This window comes from Felis catus, chromosome B3, assembly GCF_018350175.1.
Source record: "Felis catus isolate Fca126 chromosome B3, F.catus_Fca126_mat1.0, whole genome shotgun sequence".
In the NCBI taxonomy this organism is placed as follows: domain Eukaryota; kingdom Metazoa; phylum Chordata; class Mammalia; order Carnivora; family Felidae; genus Felis; species Felis catus.
Window position 1 is genome coordinate 128,703,853 of NC_058373.1, and position 27,951 is coordinate 128,731,803.

General features: G+C 37.7%; 1 long non-coding RNA gene across 1 annotated transcript; it reads right to left on the bottom strand.

Moving 5' to 3' along the window:
* Window positions 1–202: 202 nt before the first annotated feature.
* Window positions 203–19,266, bottom strand: LOC123386166. The gene is made up of 6 exons (XR_006599881.1): window positions 16,356–19,266; window positions 15,636–15,863; window positions 14,637–14,685; window positions 13,133–13,185; window positions 889–956; window positions 203–583 (listed from the first exon to the last, which is right to left on the bottom strand). It is a non-coding gene; the product is annotated as an uncharacterized LOC123386166 (long non-coding RNA).
* Between the last annotated feature and the right edge of the window lie 8,685 nt (window positions 19,267–27,951).

Below are 27,951 nucleotides of genomic sequence, written 5' to 3' on the forward strand. Positions count from 1 at the left end.
TTTGTTAGTGTTAAGAAATTAATCGTAGATATTATTAACAGTAACATTATATATTTTGATAATTAGAAGAGGGGCTTATTTGATCTCTGTCATAAAATTATATTATAGTGGTATGATATAATACAAGATCTGCAGTAGATGGACTGTATCAGCCCCTATCATTATTCCTCTAGCGTTTCAAGAAAGTATGTGTATATTCAAAAAATGGTGTGCACAAAGTCGATAAATTTAAGATATCAGAGACACCTGACTAGAGTCTAAGTAGGATCATGAAGATATGGTTTTAGAGGTAGCTTTGACCCTTCTTAAATACATTTTTGACCCCCCCCCAAAAAAAAACTAAGAATTCTGGCACCATCTCAAATGTGAGTAGATCCTGGCTCAGTAGCATATCATCAACAAACAAGATATGGCTGAGTTTTTGTGGTTTTGTGTTTGTTTGCTTATTATTATAGTATATTCACAAAGGCTCAGAAGTCAAAAACAGGACAATATCCTAAACAAATTATTTTTCTTCTAGCAGGTTCAATTAGTTACAACGGCCGTCTCCTACTGGCAAAGTCCTTGACCAGCAGGTATTGTCCTATGGGGACAAGAAACAAAACAGAAATTATTTAGTTCCAAAAAGGCTTGATATTTTTTCATTATGAAAGACTGGGCCCATCACCGTTGGTGAGCTTTGTCTCTTTTACTTCAACCAGCCCCTTGTCTTTAGACCACCAATATACTCCCACCCAAAACCGATTCTCTAGTATATTATCTAGTATACTAACAAAATCTAAACCGAGATATTACTAATAATGCCTTGCCATCATCACACTGCTAATTTTGCTTGCAAAATTTTTGGCTTTGAAAAAATATGGTCATAAAAAGTAGAGATTCACTAACCATAAAAACTCATTCCACTCCATTCATTCGTTGGGCAAATCTATTCAATATCTTAGTAGCAGCAGGCACTGAAATAAATTTAGAAAAGCATGGTCAGTAACCTTATTTTCACAAGGTCTGTAAACCCCTATACACTCCTAGGCATACATTCATATTCCTCTTTATTTTAAATATAAAATGTAAATATTTTATTGGATAAAGGAACTGACAGTTGGACATTAGGCTCTCTAATAGGTCACAAATGGTCACTGCAACCCAAAATCTGCTCAAGTTTTAGAAAAGAGTTTATGGTCCGTTATTAAAGAAGAATTTGAGGTTGATTTTTGTCCTGCTTCCCCTCCCCCCACTTATCTTGTATCCTTTTTATACAGCATCATCTTGGGGACAAAAAAAAAGTACCATCTGTGGAATAAATCTCAGAAACAGGAAGACATTAACTACGAGCATTTTGCTAGTTATCACACAGTACCTTTTGCCCCTTAAAAAATTATTCTTTTGAATAATTTCTTTTCAAAAGTTGCTAAACACTAGCAGTAAATCACAACACCTCTTGGAATATATAAAAAATAATCAAATATCCTAATGGAACTTTGAAAAGACTCTGATGCTCTGTTACAGTAATTGGCACTATTCTGATTCAAGTATTCTGTCACAATCCCCCTTCACTGAGAAAGACAATTGCTTAATGAATGCAAAGGACCGCAGGTCATTGAGGGTTATTTCAGAGAGCCTGTGGTACAGTAATTCATGCCCTGAGCAGTGAGAATGGCAGCAAGGATGTGTTAATTATATTAATTTTTTTATATTAATGTGCAGGGCAAGGAAACAACAGGAAATAAATGTCAGCATCCTGTTGATTTTTTTTTTCTTAGCCCTCAAGGTGGAAACACACTTACACAACCATGCAATACAAAGAAAAGGGCTGCGTGTTGTCAAAATTGATATAAAACTTAACTCCTGCAGGATATGGAGAAAGACCTACATGCTCGTTTGTAGAGAGAAAAAAAAAGTTAATCAGAGAAGTTAATCCTGTTTTTATGGACCTGTGGTCAGTGAAAGGATTAAAGCTTTGTAAACATGTTCTAAGCATTTCTTTTAAACATCAGTTAGCAGGATATGCTTATCCAGCTCTCTGGGCATGCATGAAAACTAGACAGAAGATATGGTGTGATTTGTTGTTCAGTCTTTTATATATATTTAAAAAATAGATTAGGAAACTACTATTTAATTTTCCTTACATGTAACTGCCTGCTGATCAAGCCATGTTACCAAGTTCTTCTTTTATTTGAAAATGACTTTCCTACCAAACTTAGATACACCCCAGTAGTTCACAGTTCTTAACATCTTAGATTTAATTCTGTTTTAAACCTAAGGACCACACTACTCCTGTCCTCTCTAGGTAGGGGAGACCAAAGAAGTAACTGGGGGCACTCCAATTCAAAATTTCCTCACCAACCATGTGAAAAGATACCTTGTTTCACATTAAAAGGAAATTCTTTTAGTTTAAGGGGCTGGACTGTGAGGGCAGCATGGGATATGGAGATCAAATAGACTATTAGGGATTGGAGAACCCAAGCAAGACTAGGACAGCTTACAAAAAAAAAAAAAAGTTGGATAAGGACCACCTCACTGTCATATGTAGCATAAAAAATTAAAGCAACCTCAAATCAAGATATACACACCATGATCTGAAATAAGACTGAGGATCAGATCATCGGTGGTCAAGCAAATCCTGCTTTCAAGTTCAAAAGTTTAGAGGTGGATGTGCACTGGAAAATCATTTGCAAATAAATGACATGATGAAGACAAGGCCCCTTAACCATTCACTAAGTATTGGTTCTTGTCATTCTGTGACTCTTAGTGTGCTAGGTCTTCAAGATCAAATCAAGGCACACTTTCGGCCATCAAGATGTCCGCAGTATAGTTGAAGATGTCCAACTAATAATGATTCACCATGTAGGCCTATGAAAGGGTGCTACAGGAAATAGCATAATGCTCTTGACCTAGCCAGGTGATGCTATTTAGGGTGAGGTTGAAGCCAGAAGGCTCTGGTTCTCTAAATGCAAATACTGAGTGTTTAGGGTACAATATTTTATTAGGGATCAACCTATAAAGGAATGATGAGTTGGCTAAGGTTACCAGAGCAAAATATACAGATAGGGTGGCTTAAACAACAGAAATTAATTTTCTCAAAGTTTCAGAAGCTGCAAATAGAAAACCATCATGCCATCAGGGTTAGTTTCTGGCGAATTCACTCTTCTTGTATTGCAAATGGCCACCTTCTCTCTGTGTCTCTCATGTGGCCTTTCCTCTGTCTGTGTTGGAGAGATTTCATCATCATAATGATGTCATTTCTAATGGATTAGGGCTCTACCCTTAATGCTTTATTTAATCTTGATTAATACCTTAATGGTGTTATCTCCAAATAAATCACATTGGGGCTTAAAGCTTCAACATATACATTTGGAGGGGGGTTGCTATTCAATCCATAACAAGGAGGAAACATTAGAAGATGGAGAAAGTTAAAGCACTTGCAAACTTGAAAAGTCAACATGGTAGGGACCTCTGGAATGAGTGTCCCACACTGTGTTAAAATGGCCAGACCTTGGATGCAGACAGCCTTAGAAAGGACATAACCTTGAACAAAGCAGTTGTCCACAACTGAGAAGATCCTGAAGCTGCTGACAATTGAAAGCCAAAGCCAAATGATGACGACATTCTTTACAACTGGGTGGCCAGTCCATCCCTGACGTAATCTGGGCATCATATCTCTATGTCCACCACAGGACACCTACGGTAATTTCATTAACTTCTTTATTAAACCAGAAAAGGAAACAACTGATTGGAGACAGGGATTAATATTTTTTCAGTGTATTTGTTTATTTTGAGAGAGAGAGGGAGGGAGCACAAGCAGGGGAGGGGCAGAGAGAGAGGGAGAGAGAGAATCCCACACAGGCTCCGTACGGTCAGGCAGAGAAGCTGCAACTCAGGGTTTGAACCCATGCACCTTGAGATCATGATCTGAGCTGAAATCAAGAGTCAGACACTTGATCAACTAAGCCATCCAGGTGCCACAAGGGATTAGTTAGTCAGGAGAGGAAGTGTGAAGGCCTTCCACCCATTGACTCACTATGTATTGACTCACCACATTCACCTATCCAACTTTTCCCTCCTACTGTATTCTTCTCAAATCCAGCTCAAGCTTTGCAATCCATTACTACAATTATTTGAAAATATAGTAAAACCTCAGATTGTGAGTAACTTGTTCTGTGAATGTTCCACAAGGCGAGCAAATATTTCTAATAAATTTTAACTTGATAAATGAACCATGTCTTGCAATACAAGTAGTACATGAGGCTGAATGTCACATGATCACAACTGAGCCAATGGGTCTTGAAAATCGCTTTGATATACAAGTGCTTTGGTTTACAAGTATGTTTCCTGAATGAATTATGCTCCCAAACCAAGGTTTTACTGTATTTTAACTCCAATGTCTCCTATGATAGAACCACACCTCCAATGCCCTGACACCTGCCCTAACCCCTGGAAGAACTGACATACGTACTTTCTTTGGGCCCAAATTCAGCTGAATGCTATTGCAGACCAATCTAGGGGATAGGTGACATTAGCTTTATTTAAACACTTGTCACAGCCTATCATTCCAACTCCACTCTGTCTGTAGTGCTCATTCACACATTCTCATTGTTCCTCACATTCCCCATTCCTCCCCACTGCTTTGCTTTCAGGTGATAAATCTGTCTTGAGCAAAGAGATACCATTAAATGGGCATCCTTTTAACTCCCTACTTTGAAATCAACAAACCTAACAGCATCAACAGCTTTTTTTTTCACCTTTGTTAAAATAAAGGAAGTGTCTTTCTCTTTAGGCCAGTAGAATCTGTCCATGTGTGCCCTGAAAAACATCCTGGATGTCTTTATTCTGACAAAATCCCTTGTATATCCGTATCATTTATTGTTTCCTCTCTTCTGGATCATTATCATCGCAATGTGAATATTTTGCCTCTCCAGGAATTATTTTGTTTTTCTACTTCCTGTTATATCCAAACTTACTCAATTAATGTCAGGATCCATATGTACTTCCTCATCTCCCTTTAAACCAATCCCCTCCAGGCTGGTGTCTGTCCCCTGTTGTTGTACTGAAACTGTCCCTGTCAAGGCCACCATGGAATTCATGTCGCTAAATGCATATTTTCTGGTCCTCATCACTCTTCATCTTTTAAATGCATTAAAACTGGTCACTCCCCTTTTCTTAAATACATCTTCACTGACCTCCATGACATCTAATTTTAGGACTTCCTCCTGAGTTTTCAGCACTCTATCTTGCCTCTGCCCTATTCTTCTTCCTTCTTACCTTTAGATTTTGGAGTTCCTCATGTCTCTGGTTTGTACTCCCTTCCTTTTTTACGTGTCTGACTAATGTATCTACAATATGCCTTCAATAGTATCTGTATTGAATGATCTCGGAATGTGTATCTCGAGAGCTGACCTGTCCTCTATGGCCAGTTCTTATATCACTAACTGCTTCCTTGGTTCTTCTGTTTATATTTCTCAGTGACACCACAAATCCCACACATCAGAACTGCACTTGTGAACATGTTCCCTAAACCCCTTTTCTTGATTTCTTCATCTTCATAATACAACTTATTCTCTATCAAGGTAAATAAAGGTGAGATTCAACTTTGGTTTCTGTTGCATCATCATCTCCACCTCTGATCCATCAACTGGCCCATTGCTCCGGCCTTTGGCAGCTAGCTAAATTTCTTGTTCTCTGTCACCACAATTACAGCCCTATTTCCGGCCCCCAGCTGTGGCCACAAGAACCCTGTTAGTGTTTTCTAACTGGCTTCCCATTCGCAGATTTATGTCCCTGATGAATGCCTCATCAGGATAATTTTTTAAAACTATAAATTACAAGGGTGCCTTCATAGTTCAGTCAGTTGAGAGTCTGATTTCAGCTCATGTCATGATCCCACGGTTCATGAGTTCAAGCCCCACTTTGGGTTTTGGGCTGACATCTCAGAGCCTGGATCTGGCTTTGGATTCTGTGTCTCCCACTCACTGCCCCTCCCCCGCTCATGCTCTGTGTCTCTCTCAAAAATAAACAAACTATAAAAAATAAATATAAATTATATCAAGTTTACACCATGTCACTACTTTGGTTAAAGTGACTACCAGTTTGTAATTATCCATAAAGAAGCTTTTTTTTTTTTTTTTTAGCATGCGATCTAAATGTCCATCTATATCTGCCAAGTACTGAATTGTGTCCCTTCAGTATTTCTGTGTTAAAGCCCTAACTTCCAATGTGATGGTATTTAAAGATGGAGCCTGTGAGGGTAATTAGGTTTAGATGAGGTTATGAGGGTAGGGGTCCCATGATGGATTTGTCCCCATATGGGAAGAAGTATCAGATAGCTTTCTTCTCCTCTTTTTCTTCCTTTCTTTCTCTTTCTTTCTTTCTTCCTTTCTTTCTTTCTTTCTTTCTTTCTTTCTTTCTTTCTTTCTTTCTTTTTTCTTTCTACAATGTAACCAAGTAAGAAGGTAGCTACCTGCAATCCAGGAGGAAAGACTTTGCTGAAGAACTAAACCATGAGAAATAAAATCTTGTTTAAGCCACCCAGTCTGTGGTATTTTTTTAGGGCAGCCAGATCTGACTAAAACCTGTATCTGCATATATCTATATCTGTATCTAAATTTATATCTATTAGAAATGTGTGATTTTTTTAAAGTAAACTCTACACCCCACATGGGCCTTGAACTCATAACTCAGAGATCAAGAGCCACATGCTCTACCACTTGAGCCAGCCAGGCTCTCCTGATTTTAAAAATAAATATCTATATTCTGGGTTTCATGAGCATTAGGACAGTGTCTATTTCATTCGCTTATTATATCCATGCCTAGCCAGAGACTCTCTTACGTAAATGTTTCCTGACCTTATGAATGACAGGAAATAAACTGATTCCAGGAGTTGATGACAGATACAGTCCTTGTTAGGTCATCACATTGTTAATAGTCCAGACATGGAGATGCATAATAAATGAATAAAGGCATAGCTCCAATAAATGTTGGTAAGAAAAAAAAAACTGTAGGGTGTGAGTGTGTGTACACATGGGTATCTGTAGGTAAATGTGAGCCAGCAAAGCATGGGAGAGGTGGAAGGAAGCGATCTGCAGAGAGAGCAGTGTGGAGAAAACCCAGTGTCTCCACCAGGAAAGAGAGGAAGCTAATATGAATGGAACACAGGAAGTTCTCTTCTCAAAATGCCCCAAGCATACTATTTCAGGCTATTTTTCATGAACTGGGATTCTTAAGGCTCCTCTATTAAGAATCTGCAAGTTGGGGAGCCTTGGTGGCTCGAGCCACATTGGACTTGCTACGGTCAGCAGGGAACCCACTTGAGATCCTCTGTCTCCCTCTCTATCTGCCCTCCACCCTCCCTTCTCCCCCACATCTCCCTCTGTCTCTCTGGCCTTCCCCTGCTTGAGCTCTCTCTCTCCCTCAAAAATAAACATTAAAAAACAAGAGTCTGCAAGTAAATTTATGTTATGGCAAAAAGGGTTGAATTTATTGATGTATGAATTGAAGAAATTTAAAAAATATATATATTAATAATTAAATGAGTTGTTCAGGGACATGTGTTGATCAATGATATGTGGAAGTTTCATGATGTTCTGGAGTAACAATTGGTTTTACTTAATCAATATGCTGTATATTTAATATTGTCTTACATGCAGGGTGAGTTGTTTTAATAAAATATATCTCTATAACTATTAGGAAAATTTTACAAATTCTGGAAGTTTTTGTGGCCAAGCATACGAATCAGTAAAGGTAGTGATTCAAGGCTCTCTAAACACCATTGAAGGACTCAATGATATTAGTTGATCATCTGCCCAAAAAAGGAAAATGCTTATCGTAGACCACAAAATGAAGAGATGGTAAGTTATATTTTTCTTTCCATTCCTTTCTCTAACCAAGAAAGTCTATATATCAGATTATGGTTTTGTAATAATTTTCCCAGAGTAATAATACATGCAATGAAGAAAAAAAAATCTTACTTTATTCAAGTTCAAGGCATCACTCCAAGCCTTAAAATCTTCATGACAGAAGCAATGCTAATTAGTATAACTAGTGATTTTTTATTATTACTTTTGGATTGAATCCAGTGATTCTCTTCAAGAGACAGATTGAGAAAGAAACCTCTTGTGTTGGGGCTTCCTGACTATAAACAACTTAATGCTTAATTAAACTACTAAAGCTGAGAAAATAGAGTTTAGGGCCTTAGCAAGGTGTTTGGTTATAGTCATCCATAAAAAAAGGAATCCAGGAAATTATTCATAGAACTCCCAGGACTCATTTAAATATTGCTTAGAGACTGGAAACGCATTCCTTACAATACGGGGAAATATCTAAATCATTCCTAGATGCATTACATTTTGTATGTGTTGTTTACACTTAAAGATATGGGAAGTGCATTCACCTAGACAGAGGCTTAAGTAAAGCGAAGCAAAAAAAAGAAAGACTATATTTTTATTTGTATTTCGCGGAAGTGACGTCAAAACTATAACTCTTATAAATATTTCAAGTTTCACTCAAATATATAGATAATTAGAAAAGATAATTAGAAAAGGTAAATTAGAAAAGATAGATAATTAGAAAATAAAAAGTGTGTAGTTGTGTGTTAATTTTTTTTCTTTTACAAACTTTTCAGAAAAAAAAAATATTTGCAACCAGCGGGAAAGTGGGCATGTTCTTGGATACAAGCACATACTGGTCAACAAGGGACTGTGTAAAACCTGGGCTAACCACGTTTAATTGCTAGGAGTTATAACTATATCAGTATGGGATATGGATCATTTTGGACACAATAATAATAGCAGTTAACACTGTGCCAACTATGTTCATGTCTTTAGGTGCTCTATTTTAACTTTCAATGCAAAGAGACTATATCTAATAGTATCTCCAATATACATATGAAGAGACAGAGGTTAAGTAACTTGTACAAGATCACACAGCTAGTAGGCGGTAGAGTTGGGATCTAAACAGGGCAATCTGGCTTCATAAGACATGTTCCTTAACACTATACTCTTGTGAAAGCAGGTCAGGAGACAAATGGGTGGGAGGGATGGTACATGAAAATGAATTAAATAAAAATGAATGAATGAGACTAGTGTGGTGTCTTGTACAGGTAGGCACAATATAAATTCAACCTGACCTGCGTTTGGTCATGCTGCATTATGATAACAAGTCTAACCAACAGTAACTACAGCCCTTAGAATGTTCTTTTAAGCATAATAAATACAAAATGACACAATATTCTACAAATCACTAAAGTCGTATTTTAAGTGCTTATCAGGTATTAAACTGTTTCATCCCCCAAAAATCTTATGAATTAGGTAATGTTTTCATTCCATTTAATGGATGGGAAAATTGAGGCACAGAAATGATAAGAAATTTGCCCAAGATCACATGATTAATATGTTTTTCAAACTGGGTTTTATTTATTTATTTATTTATTTATTTATTTATTTATTTTTTAATTTTGATTTTAGAGAGAAAGTGTGTGAGCAGGGGAGAGGGGCAAAGGGAGACAGCAAGAGAATCCCAAACAGGCTCCACACTCAGAGCAGGGCCTGGCGAGTGGCTCACCATGGGGCTCTATCCCACCACCAGGAGGTCAATACTTGAATGGAAATCAAGAGTTGGAGGTTTAACCAACTGAGCCACCCAGGCGCCCCTGAAATTGGGTGTTAAATGAAGGTGGTCTGGCTCCAGATGCTGTGCTCTTACTCTTCTACTGTACTTCCTGAAGCATTCTAAGGTTACAGCCTGTTTGTAACCTAAGTTTACAGCCCATATCAGGCCCTCAAGTGCACCAGAAGTCCTTCTAAGCTACCTTTATGACTGGGAGCAGTCAGAAACTATGGGCTCAGATTTCAAATTGTGACTTACTGATGAGCATGGATTTATACCCAAGAACACGCCTAATATCTTGAAAGTTTGCAAACGCTCTTAAAGTTCTTTCAGCACAATCATACATCGCCATTCATAGTTTGGTGCAATGTTCTGCTAAAACACATTTTTCAGTAATATTTATCTCTGAGGTCATTCACAGCTGAAGACAAGAGACAACAAGATAGTACATTAAATATACAGACACTCAGAATATAGATTCAGTCTTAAGAAAAATTAGCATAGCCCCATATCCATACAAACAGGGTAATTTTGGGGACCAAAGCCCCAATGAATCCTTCTTTATCTGCTGATATGTGCTGAAAACAAAATCATTAATTTTTCATGAGGTTTACTATCCTCTGCCATATTGTTCATTGTTAACATAACACTATTTTTCCTGTATCTGTTCTTCCAGGTCCAGTGAAAAGACTGGGAACTACATTTCCCAGAATCCTTGGCAGTGAGTTCTGGGTTAGATTCAGAAAGCAAGAGTTATTTCCTAGTGATCTGGCAGCATAGAAGTGGAGGCCATCTTTGCTCCTAATGAATGCAGAAGCTGGCTACCAGATGAGCTTAGAGCAGAAGAGAATGTTGGCCAGGAGATTCCAGGTGTCCTCCTGTAAAACAACCTGTTCTACTGCTGCACGTGCCTGAGCTCAGAACCAGTAGCTTCCTCTGATTCCAGTACCCACTGGTTTCCTGAAGGTACTGGTGGCTTTCCTGACCTTTATGTCCCTAGGCTCAATAAGTCCCTTGTTGAAGAACAAACCTCAACCCTCTAATACTGTTTAAATCATTCTCTTAACATACTTAGCATAATTTCCAATTTCCTGATTGAACTCAGCCTGATAAATGTATTTATTAATTCCTAAAAGACCAGGATTATTATGACCTCATGTTTGTAAAGTACTGGCATATATATTTTTTCCCTTCAGTTTATTCTAAAATAAGTCTAGAAATTTATACAGTAGGTTTTATCTCCAATACATAATTTATCAGAGCCCTGATCTCTCTGATTTTTGTCAAGAATGACCTAGAGCAAACTAATGATAAAATTAGTTTGATTAGTGGTTAGTCCAACTAATCACCAACTCCATGTTCTTTGCACCATACTCAGTAGTCTCAGAACAACTTTTATGGGGGGGGGGAACGACTGAATTCTAAGCTATACTAAAAAAAGAAAAAGCTGAAGTACCATGAGCCACTGAAATTTAAAGCTCTTTTAAAATGCTTACATGAGGTCTGGGGTTATTTCTCAATCCCATAATGACTCTGCAGAAAGTTTAATCACCATTTTGTAATATAAGCTATACCTTTAATTAAGCTTTAATTTGTGCTTTAATTAAGCACAAAACAAACTTAATTTTAAATTATATATATATAGATATATATAGATATATATAGATATATATATTTGTGCTTATGCAATCCAATTTCCCTGTGAAAACAAAAACAGAAAAATAATTGAACATCAAATATATCAGCAGCAGTGGTCTCTTAAGTGTGGTATCTTTTTAAAGTTCCTCCTTTTAAAAATATTGTTTGACTGTTTTCCCCTTCCTACTGAATTAAATAGGGAAAACAATGAAATTGAAAGCTTAAAAATGGCTTTTAATTAGCAAATCTTTCTTGTATTGTATTTAGCATTTCCATTAGAAGAGCAAGGCCCTGTGGAATTATTTTTAATGCGTATTTGTTTTTTCTTTGAAAATTTATTTGATTATTACAGCAAATGAATTTTTTATAATAACATTGCTTTCAAAATTATAATATGCTGTATATCAAACTAGGGAGTTGACATCATATTAACTGTATTGTGTTTGCAAGAAAAAGCTTTATAAAATGGATTATCAATTATCTGTAATATTTTCTGCATTTATTTGTGGTTAGAGGAGGTAATTTTGCTCTGTTTATAAGTTCATTATTTCATCGATCGTATGTTCTTCCTTTGCACCCCCATTTATTTTTTCTATTATAGATATATCCGTTCAAAATAATTCAGATTAATTTTCCCCATACACACCCTTTAAGGCAATGGGGGAGAAAACATATTTGTTTTCTTCCTTGTTTTCATTAATTTGCATATACTATAGTTAGGGTTTTCATTAATGGGTGGATTGAGTTTTGTATTTCATTACAACTAAAAACTATTGAGGTGTGGAATTTAAAGAATCACTGAGAGATTATGTAATGCATTCAGAAACAATGAATATTTCTGGAGAAGCAGAAGTCACAGCAGCCATTATCAATATAATGGGTTTCACCAGACAGGTCTGTGTTGCTACAGTTTTGATTGACAACTTCAACCTGCTCCTAGAATCACAATTTCATTGACTATTCACTGGAAAAGTCTGAAAGATAGAGTATGAGCAGGTAAACATTGCAATTACACATAAGTGCTTGGGTGGCCTCCTTAAGTTCTGTGATTTCACTAAAACTTCTCATGCAAATTGATGTTGGTATTTAGAATACATTGACCAGATAATTCTTAGCAATCACAATAATACCAATTCCATACGGGTGCTCTTACCACCAAAAAAGCAGTGACTAAGACTTATCAAGAGCTTCTTATCTTCAAACCCTGACCAAATGTTTTCCATGTATTCACATAAATCTTTTTTTTCTTTTTTTAAAAGCTTATTTATTTATTTTGAGAGAAAGAGACAGAGAGAGAGCATGCAGGATGGGTAGAAAGAGAGAGAAAGAGAGAATCCCAAGCAGGCTCTACATTGTCAGCAAAGAGCCTGATGCGGGGCGCGAGCCCCCACAAACTGTGAGATCATGACGTGAGCCCAAATTGAGAGTCGGATACTTAACGGACTGAACCATCCAGGCATCCCGTATTTACATGAACCTTAATGTAGTTTTTACAGCACCCTTACAAGGTTTGATGAAGTAGATTAAGAATGACCAAAAAATGGTATTAGTATCCTGGGACTTGAGTAATGAATTATCACAAGGTCAGTGGCTTAAAACAACACATCTATTTCATCACAGTTCTGAAGGCCGGAAGTCTGAAATCAAAGATGTCAGCAGGGATGTTTCCTTCTGGAGCCTGCAAGGGAGAATCTGTTCCAAGTCTCTTTCCTAGCTTCTAGTGGCTTCTAAGCAATCCCTGGAGTTGTTGCTTTGTAATTGTATTTCTACCCCCATCTCTGACACCAACATCCCTTGGCCTTCTCCCTCTGTGTCTCTCTGTGTGTCTTCCCTTTTTCTGTCTCCCATAAGTACACTTGTCATTGGATTTGGTACATATGCTAATCAAGATTCTTACCTTAATCCCATCTGCAGAGACCATTATTTCAAATACGGTCACATTCTGTGATTCTAGATGGACATAAATTTGGGTGGTAATGATTCAATGTACTACAGTGAATATCCACTATATAACTTATTATTTTTACTGACCCCATCAATTTAACAGGAAGAACAACAGGTTGACAGTAACTATAAGCTTTCTTTAGTACACATGCTCAAATTAATGCCAGTTACATATTAATATCATTTCCCTTCATTGCTTCACTCCTTTTGATAATATCCTAAACCCTTCCCAAACTTCTCCTAATATCCCTCCTTCCCAAAGATGGGAAACTACCCAAAGTACAAATACCTCCTGACTTCACTTCTAACGTATGTTTACGTTGTTGAATTCTTTTTACCATAGGAAGGGTTCCCTATTTTCATGACTACCGAGAACACAATATAAGTGAAACCTAAATTAGCGTCTCCATTCCAGTTTTTTCCTTTGCCAACTGGATTTTTGCTTTCCTTCCTATCTATAATCAAAGAATGTCTTATGAATTTGTCTCCCCCTAATGTTTTTATAACATCTTAATTCTAACCTTATATTGTAACCTTTAATCATTTTTCACTGACTTGCACATTCTTTTTCTACTAACCAATGCTGATAACTTCCTTTCCTCCAAAACAATAGATTCTTCCTCCAATCAATAATGAGAAACCAATAGTTTTCACTACAGAGATAGATGAAGTAAAAAAATACTTCCTTGTGGTTGAAATGTTTTTATTACTAGTAGGTGTTTTTTGTGTCAAAAACCAAGAATAATGTTGTTGCCCATGAAAATAATGCTTCGGTTCTCTTGCTTCTGTCCATATATATCAAGTATAAGTATATAAATACAATCATCTGGGATTTTACATTGCAGTCCTTATAAAAAGTACCATTTCTCTATGGTTCAGTGAGAGTTCAGGATTTATTTTATGTAGTGGTTGCTTTTTAAACCTAAATGTGAGTTCTACTTAGAATTCTGCTTTTAAATGTATTATTTTCTAGTATAGTAATTATAACTTTAAAATGCCAACTTGGAAACAAATAATATATGGGAACTCATTGATTTGTCACTTGGCACAAAACACTTCCATCAAAGTAAAAAAAAAATAGAACATTTAAAAATTATTCATAAATAATTTATGAACTGGATAGGAATCAAAGTGGATAACCAATAACCACTTCACAGGGCCTATCAGGATAAGTGGAGGAGAATGGTAATTGAATGAAAATGGGGAAATTTAACTTTCTGCCACTATTAAGAAGCACTAGACACCAGGAAGACCACCATATTGGATACTACATTGTTTGCCAGAATTGACTTGGCCTATAGGGAGCTACATGAGTCTTCCTTAACCTTCACCAAGTACTACAAAAAACAAAAACAACACTTTTTTAGGATATACTTAGGTAAGGCCTAATTAATGTCAAAAGGACAAGGCAGAACAAGAGCGGGAAGGAGGGTATAGAATCAGATATATTCACTTACTCAGCGACAATGGAGAGCATGGCCAATTTAGTCATAGGAGAGATTCATCCTAGTCAATGGAACACAGCAAAGATTTAGGAGTTAGTGATGGCTATTTCGGTTTGCAGTATTCTGGTATTCTGGTAAACCATGTTATTTTATTTTATGTTTAAATTACTTTTTTATAGTACAGTTTACACACAATTAAATGTACCTATGGAAAAATCTATGCACTGGTGTAACTGCCACTACAACTAAGACTCTTTCCATCATTCCAGAGAGATTTCTTCTGCCTCCTTGTAGTCAGGAGCCCAGCTCCAGCCCCAGAAAAATGAGTGGTCTGCTTTCTGTCACTAAAGATAAGTTTTGCCCATTCTAGAATTTTATATAAATGAAATCACACAGTAAGTATCTGTGTCTGACTGTTTAATTCAGCACAGTGGTTTTGAGATACAGCTGTGTCATTACATCTATCAGTACTTTGTTCCTCTGTATTGCTGAGTAGTATTCTACTGTATGAATATAATCCAATTAATTTATCAGTTCACATATTAATGGACATTTGGATTGTTTGTAGCTTGTCACTATTATGAATGAAGCTGCTATATTGCTGTATGTGTTTTTTGTAGACCTCTATTTTCATTGATTTAAGTGAATACATGGGAGTAAAATTGCTGGGTGATAGCATAACTGTATGTTTAACTTTATAAGAGACTCTCAGAGATTTCCATTTTGCAAACCTACCAGCAATGTATGAGAGTTTCAGGTATTTCACATATTTGACAATTTGGGGGATTTAAAAAAATCTGTGATTAATTTTCTTTATTCTTTATGAGCTAATTTACCACTTTTTTTTTTTTTTTGAGAGAGAGAGAGAGAGCCCGAGTAGGGGAGAGGTTCAGAGGGATAGAGAGAGAGAATCTTAAGTAGGCTCCACACTGAGCATGGAGCCTGATACAGGGCTTGACCCCATGACTCTGGGATCACGAAAGGAGCCAGAATCAAGAATCAGGTGCTTACCTGAGTGAGCCATCCAGGTGCTCCAATTATAAGGTTGTTTTTTGTTTTGTTTGGTTTGGTTTGTTTTCTCTTTTTTTTAGCCATTCGAATAGATTTCTATTTATGTCTCATTGTACTTTTAATTTACATTTCCATGATTACTAATGATGTTAAGCATTTTTCCCGTGGTTATGTGGTTACTGGTCATTTGTATATCTTCGTTTGTGTTATTCCTGTTTCACTTTCCACCTATTAATAAAAAAATGGGTTGTCTCCTTAGAACTGAGTGGTAAAAATTCCTTATTCTAGATATGCTTTCATGGGAGAGGGGCTATGTTAGACTAGGATACATCCTTTTCTCTCTAAGTCCTGGGGAGAAAAATCAAAACTGCTACAATTCAGTACCATTGTTCAAAGAGGTACAGCCCAGATACAGAGGCTAGTTTTGAATAATCTACTCAGGGGAACCAACATTTCAATCTCAGTTTAAGTAATGCTGCTAATGAACAACTCCTACATCATAGAGGTCTCAACTACAGCTATTTACTTTCTTGCTAATATCGCATGAAGGTAGAAAACAGCTGCTGCAGCTCTAAGCTGCAGGTCAGTGCCAGGCTATGGGGTCTACTCTTTCTGAGATTCAAGCTGAGGGAGCGGCCCTGATCTAGTACGCTTTCATTCCCATGGCAGAGAGAAGGAGAAAGGGAGACAAGGCAACCAATGATGACAGTGACAGTATACCTTCTACTTGGGATGAGGTGTGTGCTGTGTTCACTCACATTCCATTGGCTGAAGAATCTCACAGGGCTGAACCCAACATGAGTACACTGGGGTGAGAATGCATACCCACGATAGGGATAGGAGAGTGAAGATCTGTGAACACCAGTAAAATGAACCACAATCAGCTGGAAAAAAAAAAAAAAAGACCACATTCCAGGCAGAGAGTTCTCAATAAGAATCACATGTAGAACTGAGGATAAAGCCTGCACATGACAAGGTTGAATAAATGTTCACTCTTATTTTCAGCATTTCCTTCTATGTAGGCCAGACCCTGTGTCACATTATAAGAATTGTTCCCAGGACACGGTAGGAAGATTTTAACAGCACTGATACAATCAAATTGCTTAGAGATCGGGGGCACTGTCATCTCTGGTTTCTTAGTTTAGACCTTTACTCAGAATGAGAGTGAGACTTCATTCCAATACATTGAAATGTTGAACTATGAACCATGAGAAATCTGACATGTTAAATGAAGGGGTAAAGGTATTGATAATTAACTTAATATTGGTATGGTTGTTTAGACACATTTAGAATTGATTTCTATGCTTGTGTGTGAAACTATTGCATGACATAAATGTGCATTAGTTTGTGACAGTTGTAAAATTTTAAATAGGGGAAGTTGAGAAAATGTACCTTTGCTCCTTAAAGCACCTTTTTCTAATCCTTCTTAAATCATCTTGTATTAGAATTCTGTATTTTTGTGTGCCATCTTCTTTAGACAGTCATATCTTTCAAGATAGAATTATGTCTCAGGGGTTGGAGACCCTATAGATGAACTAATGTATAACACTATAACAGGGTAAAAATATTGCACAAAAAGTTCAGCAACAACAATAGCAATGATGATAATGATGATGATAGTAAGGACAAAACCTTTTACAGCTCTTACTGTGTTTCAGGCACCATTCCAAATACTACACCTACTAACCCACATAATTTGTATGTCACTGAAATAGGTGCTATTTTTAAACCTATGCTACATAAAAAGGAAACTGATGCCAAAAAGATTTAGTATCGGGCTCAAGGTCCAGAGAGCTGCCACTCAGGAGGTATGTTAGATTGGTGTAAGGGGGCCTACCGTGAACCATTCTTCCTTCTATTCACACCCTGTGTAATTTCCTTCCATGTTGACTGTTGCCAATGGGACATTTATAATGTGTGATGCAAGCTGAACATCTAGAGTCCTAATTATTTTAGAATACTACGTTTTACAACCTAGCCACTATGTTAGATGTCTTGTTGAGGCTCCTGAGTGATGAGTGAACATGTGTAAAGAAAGATGTTGGGACCACAATGAGAGACATATGTAGCCATCCTGGCACGATAGCTGAGTCCAGTCCTCAACAGACCCACTAGGTCAGAGGAGACTCATAAGTAACCTAAGAGGGGTGGTGCAGAGACAGCAGAACATGCTAGACAACCCAAAGTCTTCTGAGAAATAATAGTTGTTTTATGCTAATAAATTTTGGATTGTTTCTATACATAGCAATTTATAACTAAAACAGGAGGCAAGCCATGATCTGCCTAGGAGAATTGTGCTGTCACTGAAACAGCTAAAAAAGAAATTGCTATATATTCACCTCATTCTTTTTATCTGAATTTTCTCACACAATCTGCCCCCAGGCATGATCCAGTCCTGCAGGAGACTTCTTGCCACAGAATACAACATACCAACTCTGTTTGGGAACATGATACAGAACTTGCTAGATTAAATAACCTCATTTCCTTAAGTTCCAGGTATCTGATTTTTGGGACAATGTCAAAACAATCTCTGATGATATTTCAGCAGTGACCATGGAGGTTTGGTTACCAGTAGGTATTTGACACATTTTTTTCCTCATTCTTGGCCAAGTGCTCCTAAACCAAATCAGAGGTATTGTTTAACTGGCTGCTGATTAATTTTTCAGACAATGTAGTAATCAGCTATCCATATGAGCAGTTAATCAGAAGAGTGAGAAAGAAATGACATCTTTAGACCACATTTTATTAGAGTCTAAAGACCAAGTTGGTCCTTAGAGTTCTCATACCAGAAACGTGACTGTTAGCCATTAATCTACCTTTAGGTAGATTTAATCTACCTTAATTGACCTTTAGGGATAGAGACATCTTCCTCAACAAAATCAGACGATGCTTTGCAGTCACAAGGAAATAACAGATTCATCTATATATCAGATATATTTTATGAGATTTTTCTATAGGAATTGGCTCACAACTATGGAGGCTGAAAAGCCCCATGATCTGCTGTCTGCAAGCTGGAAACCCAGGATAGCTGGTGGTGTAATTCAGTTTGAGTCCAAAGGCCCAAGAACCAGGAACTCTGATGTTGTAAGTTTCAGTCCATGGACAGAGAGGAGATGAGATATCTTAGCTCCATCAGTGAGGCAGGAAAGAAAAAGGGGGGGGGGGGGTGGAGGAGGGCAAATTCTTCCTTCCTCTGGCTCTTGCTCTAGGCAGGCCCTCAGTGTATTGGATGACGCCCACCCACACTGGGAAGGGGGTTCTACCTTACTGAATCCATCAGTTCAAATGCTAATCTCATCCAGAAACCTTCACAGACACACCCAGAAATAGTGTTTAATCTGGGCACCCCATGGCCATTCAAGTTGACACATAACCATTACAGATATTCATAAATAAAACCCTCTAGTGCCAGATGTTCAAAAATCCAGGATGATGATGATGGTGATGATTACTTCATCTGAGTTAAACTCTTATTAGAGTACTTTGTATGGAAACAATGGGAAAATCGTTGCCCTATTATATTTGTTCTTGCTCAAAGTCCCTTCCAATGTTAAGCTAGAGCCATTCTTCTGTCCTCTTTAACATTACCTGGTCTTCTCTTATGCTTTGGTGTTCTCAGGTTTAAAATGGGTTAATAGGGGCGCCTGGGTGGCGCAGTCGGTTAAGCGTCCGACTTTAGCCAGGTCACGATCTCGCGGTCCGTGAGTTCGAGCCCCGCATCAGGCTCTGGGCTGATGGCTCGGAGCCTGGAGCCTGTTTCCGATTCTGTCTCTCCCTCTCTCTCTGCCCCTCCCCCGTTCATGCTCTGTCTCTCTCTGTCCCAAAAATAAATTAAAAACGTTGAAAAAAAAATAAATAAAATAAAATGGGTTAATAACACATACCTCACAGGGCTGCTGTGAACATCAAACAGAAAAAATATATATATTTAAAATAACATGTTTACCATAGAACATGTTGTGTGCAGATCATCAATCAAGTTATACACCCCATGGAGAGCAAACATTATTACAGATAAAACATATAAAATACTCTCAAGCTCTAAAATTGTCTACTACATCTCTGTGTTGGACAACTTAATACATTGCACAGGCCTACACCTCCAGAGCAACTGAAGTTTGAAAGCAATGTGTTCATATCAGAGCTTATCAGAATCGAATACACCCACCCCAATGATTCACAGGGCATATAAGAACTGAAACCTCCTTGAAATCAATATGAAATACTCAAATGCTTAAATCCATGATATCTAGCTTCTGAGAATCTGTAAAAACACAGTGGTGGTGAAATTGTCTGCTATCTCAGGCACTTTTATAGTGTACACCTTCCCTCCTACCTGGCTGGGATACAACTTTGTCAATACACTAAATAGTTTTGAATCAACTGGAGCATAGTCAGCTCCATGGCCAAGGTTATGCTATTTATTTTAATGTCAGAATGGGAGCTGATGAGATCATTGTGGTCCTTCCATTATCTAGTTATAGAGACACATTTTGTTTTAATCTCTTTCTTCTAAATCAATGTTTGCTACTGGCAGTTCATATCAAAATGACTTTTGGGACTTTTCCATGTTTTGTCTCCCTTTCCTCAAATCAATGGGTGTGAAATGAGGGTTCAGGCATGTGCATTTTGAAAAAGCTCCCCCTATAAATTTGATGGGCACCCCTGATTAAGGGCCACTCATGAAACTGAAGTGATCGAATCATTGTATTTTTTAAAAGGAAAAAAATCAGTTACAATTTCACTCAGCTTCCTTCATAATAATTTTATGTTGTATACATTGGCAAAATCTTTAATTTTCAGATTTTGCTACATTAATATCATTTACTCTTGATACAACTCAGGGTTGCAAAACTGAATTCCAGTTCACTGCTATCCTGTAGCCAGCGTAACACCTGGCCTCATACGGGTATGAAACTTCTCTGATATTGGCCCATGTAGTGGAAAGGGAAAGGTCTTTCTCAGAGTTCATGATCATGGCCTTTGAGTTGTTATTTTCTGCCAGGGATAGAAGGAAAGGAGAGAAATAGCCCACATAGTGATTAGAAGCCTCAGTCACTATGTTCTTTTTAAAATTTTTAAAAATATCAAGTTAGAGGGGCGCCTGGGTGGCTCAGTCAGTTGAGCGTCCGACTTTGGCTCAGGTCACCATCTCACCATTCATGAGTTCAAACCCCGTGTCAGGCTTTGCGCTGACAGCTCAGAGCCTAAAGCCTGCTTTGGATTCTGTGTCTCCCTCTCTCTCTGTTCCTTCTCCACTCTCATTCCATCTCTCTCTCAAAAATAAATAAAGATTACAAAAACAAATAAAATACATAAAAAATAAATAAAAATATCAAGTTAGAAATAAAAAGGAGTCAATAACCAGCAGCTAGTCAAAACCATGTGTTTTGAGTAGTCTATAAATTAAATGACATAAGTACATAATGATATATATGTAATATAACACACACCCCCATTTATACAGAAACATATCATGGATATGACAAATATTAATATGAATAAATGTAGAGAGTGTGTGCTTCAAAAAACATCTCAGAATAAAGTCACTTTTAGAACTTGAGAAGTTCAGAGACTTCCTGATTGTGCAACTCTTGACAAGACTTTTTTAAACAACTCTGTTGTGGTACAATGGATATACCTAAATTGCATACATTAGATATGCAATTTTGTAAGTTTGAAATCATCACCACAATCAAAATTATGAATTTACCCATCACTCCAAAAAGTTTCCTCATGCCTTAACGTAATGTCTCTCAAGCCCCTCTCTTTCAGGTAACCACTTATTTACTTTTGTTAATATTTATTTTTTTGAATTATATACAAATTGTTCCATACAATAAGTACTCTTTTTCTGTCTTTTTTTTTGTATTCAACATAATTATTTTGAGATTCATTCATGTTATAGTATGAATCAATGGTGCATTCCTTTTAATGCAAGTAGTATTGTATTGTGTGAATGTACTGGTTTGTTTATCCATTCATCAGTTGACAGACATTTGGGTTGTTTCCAACCTTGGGCTATTACAAATAAAGCCATTATAAACATTTGTATGTAAGTCATTGTTTGGCTACGTGCTTTCTTTTCTCTTGGGTAAATACCTAGAAGTAGAATGGATGGCTCATCTGGCAAGTGTGAGTGTTACATTTTATAAAACTTCCAAATGATTTTCAAAAGTGTATCGTTTTTCCATTCCCATCAGCAATGTATGAGAGTCCAAATACCCCCACATTCTCACCAACACTTGGTATGGTCAATCTTTCTAATTTAAGCCATTTTCATCCCACACACATATTGGTACCTTATCGTGGTTTTAATTTGCATTCCCACAGTAACAAATGATGTTGAACTTCCCGCCATGGGCATATTTCCCATCCACTTATCTTCTGTGGTGGAATGTCTATATAAACCCTTCATCCATTTTTTAGAATTGAGTTGTTTGTTTTCTTATTAAGTTTTGGAAATTTGTTATGTAGTGTGCATACAAGTCCTACATCAGACAACTGATTTACAAATATATTATCCTAATCTGCAGCTTGTCTTTTTATCCTTTAACCAGTGTCTCTTAAAGAACAAAAGTTCTTAATTTTTTTTTTCTTTTGAGAGAGAGAGAGAGAGAGAGAGAGTAGCTGCATGAGTGAGCAGCGGTGGGAGTGGGGGAGCAGAGGGAGAAGGAGAGAGAGAATCTTAAGCAGGCTCCACAGAGCCATAGAAGGGCTTGGTCTAACAACCTAAGATTGTGAGATTGTGACCTGAGCCGAAATCAAGAGTCAGACGCTTAACCAACTGGGCCACCCAGTTGCCCCAAAAGTTTTTAATTTTGATGTAGTCTGTTTTTTTCTTTTATAGACTTTGATTTGTTGTAATAGCTGATAAATCTTTGCTTAACCCAAGATCCCAAGAGTTTTCTCCCATGTTTTTTTCTGTTTTTTCTTTTTTTTTGAAGTTTTATAATTTTATGTTTGTGTCTTTGAACCATCTTCAATATTTTTTTATACAGTGTTGATATGGATTTAATTTTACTTTTATTTTGCATGTGTATTGCCAGCGGGAGAGTCTGCAGTGTGTGAATGGAGGTCTGGGTTCTTGGATTTCCCATGAAAAGATAATACCCAACAATCCCACTGGAACAAAGACGGCCACAGGGAAAGCAGCAAGCACAAAGCAGTTGAGTAAAGCAAAAGTACACTCTCAAGGTGGGAGAGCAGGCAAGTTCCAGGAGGTGGCACTGGCCCTAAGTTGTTTAAGGATTAGGTATCTGTTATAGCTCCCTGGGCTGGGAGGAGCTGAGACTCACAGTGGGGTGGTCTCTAAATGGAGGCAGCTTGCAATCATTTGGGGGACTTCTCCACAGGTTGGGAGCAGGAGTTTTTGACCCTACAAAGTTTGTACCAGAACGGTCAAGGAAGCCTTTCTTAGATGGGGTAGGGGGCTATAACTGCAATGCAAATGCATTATAAGGAGTGTAGGGGTCACCCTGGGGCAGAGGTGGGAGAAGAGAGCACATGCCCTGCACCTGTGGCTCTGGATATGTCAGCCTCAAGGTCTTGGAAGCCACAAGGTCAGCGTCTTGTGCCCCCGGCTGCTAATGTGTAACCTATGTATCACTATCCTTGCCTCCAGCTCATGTCACTAACATTCCCCCTCAAGGACTTGGGACTCTGCCTTGGGTCATTCCTTCTACTGCTTCTACTGAACATAGGGATACCCACTTTCTTTAACACCATTTGTCAAAGTGACATTTTTTTTCTCCATTGGATTATTAGGAAGAGATTTCTAAGTTAAAATGTATAAATATAAAACAGATTACACCAAAATAAGTTTAAACTTCACTTTTGGAAAAATGCCTGGGTTATTGAAGAGAGATCCTGCTTTGATGTACAGCTACGGTTGATCTTAAGTACAATGGAAGAACTGAAATGTGGAAAAAAACAAACCAAGCCAAACACGACAAATAGGTTTGGAGTTTGTTTTGAACGTGTGGTCCAGATAAATGACCCAATTGATTCTCACCTACTTTTACTGGTTGTGTTTCTTATCATTTAGTCAAATATTCACCTATTTTGAAGAGTGGATGGTAGCCTACTGCTGAGGACTAGACATCCTACATTATTAAATTTCTTTTCAAGGCATAAGTTACTAAGTTGGAGTAACTACATTATTAGAGGGTATAAAGGGGATTCTTTCCCCCGAACAGGGATCTATCCCATATTGAGTTTCATTCTGCATATGAACTACAAAGCCCAACCGGTCAAAAGATTTCCTTCTACTCAGTCTATTTTGAGAGGATAAAATATATGACATATGATATTCCTGCTATGAAAATTTCAAGGTCTGCGATGGTTATATTGTATCTTTGTATTCTTTATAAAGTTCATCCTAATTCTGTAGACATGAAATGATATTTGAAGTAAAATATTACAATATTTTTCAGAGTTACTTTATAAAAATAAAAACATTTTAAACTAAATCACTCTTGCCTTCTCCTTATGAATGCAAATAAAATCCTTAAAAATAGTGTAACTTGAACCAATCAATAAAATGAGAGAAGCCCATAAACCCGACATGCCTTTGATGATCACAACCCCTGATGCTGGAAAATTAATTTTGAGGCTCTACCAAGAAAGCTCCAGTTCCCACAGGAAGCAAACGCATACGCTTGCGTGCACGTGCGTATGCACTCACACACACACACACACACACACACACACACCCCTGAGAAGTCATTACTTCTGCTTTATCAAAAAACAAAAGCATGTTTATTGCTTTATAAACAGTTCACAAAATCTGTATAAAGCAGCCCTATCTTGTCTGGAGTTCCTCCCAAATAAACTTTTATTTTGTTGTTGCTCTCTATATACATTTGCCTTGCATAACTTCTGAGATTTTCGGGTCAACATAATCACCAAACATGGGTATTCAGCTTGGAGTTAACGGTCAGACATGATACCTACCAGTATGTCTATCCTAAGATTGATTCACAAAGTACATTTTTTTATTAATTTCTTACAATTTTTTTTTTCCACATTGTATTAAAACAACTGGAACCAAGACTTGTGTTTCAGGGTATATGCAACTCATTCATGACCGATCGCATTACTGAACAGTTATAATGGTACATGAGGACATTGTAGTCAATGTAGCGGGTGAGTGCTATGGTCTATCCTAACCCTCTAGTGTTGGAATCCTAATGCCCAATGTGATGCTACAAGGAGATGGGGCTTTGGGAGGTCCTTAGGGCATAAGGGTAGAGTCCTCATGAATGGGATCAGTGTGCCACAAAGGGACCCACAGAGATCCTTACCCTCTTTCACCATGTGAGGACAAAATGAGAATCTTTAACCTGGAAGGTTCTCATCCCATCAGGCTGGCACCTTCTTCTCAGACTTCCAGGCTCTAGAACTGTAAAAAATAAATTTCTGCTGTTTATGTTTTGTCTCCCCCATGCATAATCTTTAGTGCCTGACACATAGTAAGTACACATGAGTATATACTGTGTGAATAAGTATCTGTGAAAAATCAAGTATGAACAATTCTAATTTAGCATTAATATTCTATAATATAGCAAATTTTTTGAATGCTGATGAATATCTTGCCCACTGGAATAGATTCTAGAGATATAAAAAAAAGAAAAAAAGAAAAAAAAGAAGACACAGTATCTGATGTCAAAGGGCTTAGTGTCAATTTAAATTTGGTTAATCCTGAAATATTCAAGGTGATTTTGGAAGCAAAGATCGGTAATTATGACTCATAAATTGGCTCATAGTGTATATTTTTGCAAAGTTTTATAGATCATACCCAATGTCATAACCTTATATAATTACTTTCTTTTTTAATGTTTACTTTTGAGAGAGGTGGAGGGGCAGAGAGAGAGGGGGACCCAGGATCCAAAGAAGGCTCTGCACTGATAGCCGCAAGCCTGATGTGGGGCTAGAACTCAGGAACTGTGAGATCATGACCTGAGCCGAAGTTGGATGCTCAACCAAGTCACCCAGGCGCCCTGCCTTGTATAATTCTTTACCACATCTGCTTATTACCATTGTCTTCTACAAGCTAAAGGGCTTTATGAGGCTCAGGCTTAGTCTAGTCCTGTCAAATGCAAACATAGGCATAGATAGTGAGATTTAAGCAAAATGAGTAGGGGCGCCTGGGTGGCTCAGTTCGTTAAGTGTCTGACTTGGGCTCAGATCATGATCTCATGTTTCATGGGTTTGAGCCCTGTTTGGGGCTCTATGCTGACAGCTCAGAGCCTTGAGCCTGCTTCGGATTCTATGTCTCCCTCTTTGCCCCTCCCCTGCTCACGCGCTCTCTCTCTCTGTCTCTCAAAAAGAAACAGACATTAAACAATTTTATAAAGCAAAATGAGTGGTGGTGTAAATGCGTACCATGGTCTTTCCTTATTAACTTCCAACAGTTAATATGCATTTAAATGTGCATTTTTCACATGACAACAGTTTTAAATGTGCATTTTTCACATGACAAAAATTACTGCAAGTTAACCCACCTTCCTTTTACAGGCAAGTAATGAAACTGATTAAAATCAAGTGAGATCATGATTGATTAAACTCATGATCAGAGAAAACTTCTGGCCTTTATTTATTGTTGAGTCATTCAAGAGACCATAGACAGAATTTGTCCCAGTCAATGTAAACTCCTCAACGATGAGCGTTGGGCTGTACATTGTTTTCTATATCGGTAACCAGTGCAAGCTTCATTCATGCCTTTAACTTGACTTGTAATTAGAAAATCTAGACCAGCCAGCCACGTCTTAAAACTCAACTGCAGGAGGCAGAGCTAAATTAATTATTTTTAGGGTCTCAGTGTCGTGATAGCTACATAAAGGCCAAGTTTAGAGAAAAGGGAACATGGAGAATAGCCGGCAAAATTTCAAGATGGAGAAAGATTATCATAGAAATACAGAGTCTAGGACATCTGAAAGATCTTTGTCATGGCTTACATTGTTTTACAGCCCCTGTGGGCACCATTCAAAGAGGTGCTATGACTTGTGAGCTTCGCAAAGTTACGGACACAGGCAGAATAAAATTGCAAGTCTTTTAATTCCTAGTTCAAGTTTCTCCCCAGTCTAAGAAGCTTTTAAAAAAAAAATTACATGCTGTTGCTTTAATAAAAAGTGCCTCCTTTTATGCCTAAAACTGATTGCAAAATAAGTTTCCTTCCCAACACATCCTGAGAACAGAGAGCTTTAAACCATATAGATCTTATATTCATAGAGCCCTGCTTCAAAGAACAATATTCAGAGGAGGGGTACTCATACAAAAGCAAATAAATGTTAAGGCTATTATATAGCTGACTTAAAATTTTAGTAGCAATAGTGTGGTAAAGAAAAATAAATTTCAAGATGTGCGACTAAAAGAAACTCTATTCTTTAAATCTATCAAGCATTCTGGTAAATGTTCCTTAACTTGTCACTGGTGAAACAAATTCAATTTGCCACTTCAGTTCTAGCAAAGTGTCATCAGTTTTCTTCTCCTTTTCCTCTCTGTACTCTTTTCTGTGCAATTATCAATTTCTGTTGGCTTCAAGTATCACCAATTTGATTACAGCTCTTCACATGCATATTTCCATTCCCGTTTTTTTTTTTCTCTTTCTCTCCAGACTGAAATGCATTGCACTCTTGTATCTGGAATACTTGTGCTTTCAGTTAAACATTGTAAGTATTAAGCACATCTTCATCTCATTTCAAGGCCTTCTTTCCCTGCATTTCCTAATCCATGTGATAGAACTTACACTCCTACTGCTGCCCCATTCCTCACACCTGTTCACATCTGTTAATTCTAGCTCTGGAGCGCCTGGGTGGCTCAGTCGGTTAAGCATCTGCTCAGGTCATGATCTCATGGTTCGTGAGTTCGAGGCCCCTGTTGGGCTCTGTGCTGACAGCTCACAGCCTGGAGCCTGCTTTGGATTCTGTGTCTCCCTCTGTCTCTCCCTTCCCCGCTCATACTTTCTCTCTCTCTCTAAGATAAAATAAACATTAAAACAATTCTGGCCCTAAACGGTTGTTAGATTTGTTCCCTGCCTTTCATTCCCACCACCTCTACGTGAGCCCTGGAACTTACCGCCTCCTATGTGATTTCTGCGGCTCCTGCTTATTTCTCATACAGCTTGGAGTTGGGGTGACCATGTCATGCCCACTATACAAGGAATATTCTAGAGCTCTTAGGTTGCTCAAAAGCTCTTTGCAGTTGGTACCTGTCTTTTTTAACTTGCCCCACCTCACATCAAGTATCCTAAACTTTAGTTATCCTGTACCTCAGCCACTTAAAAATTTTCTAGTTCCCGGACATACTTGGCCCT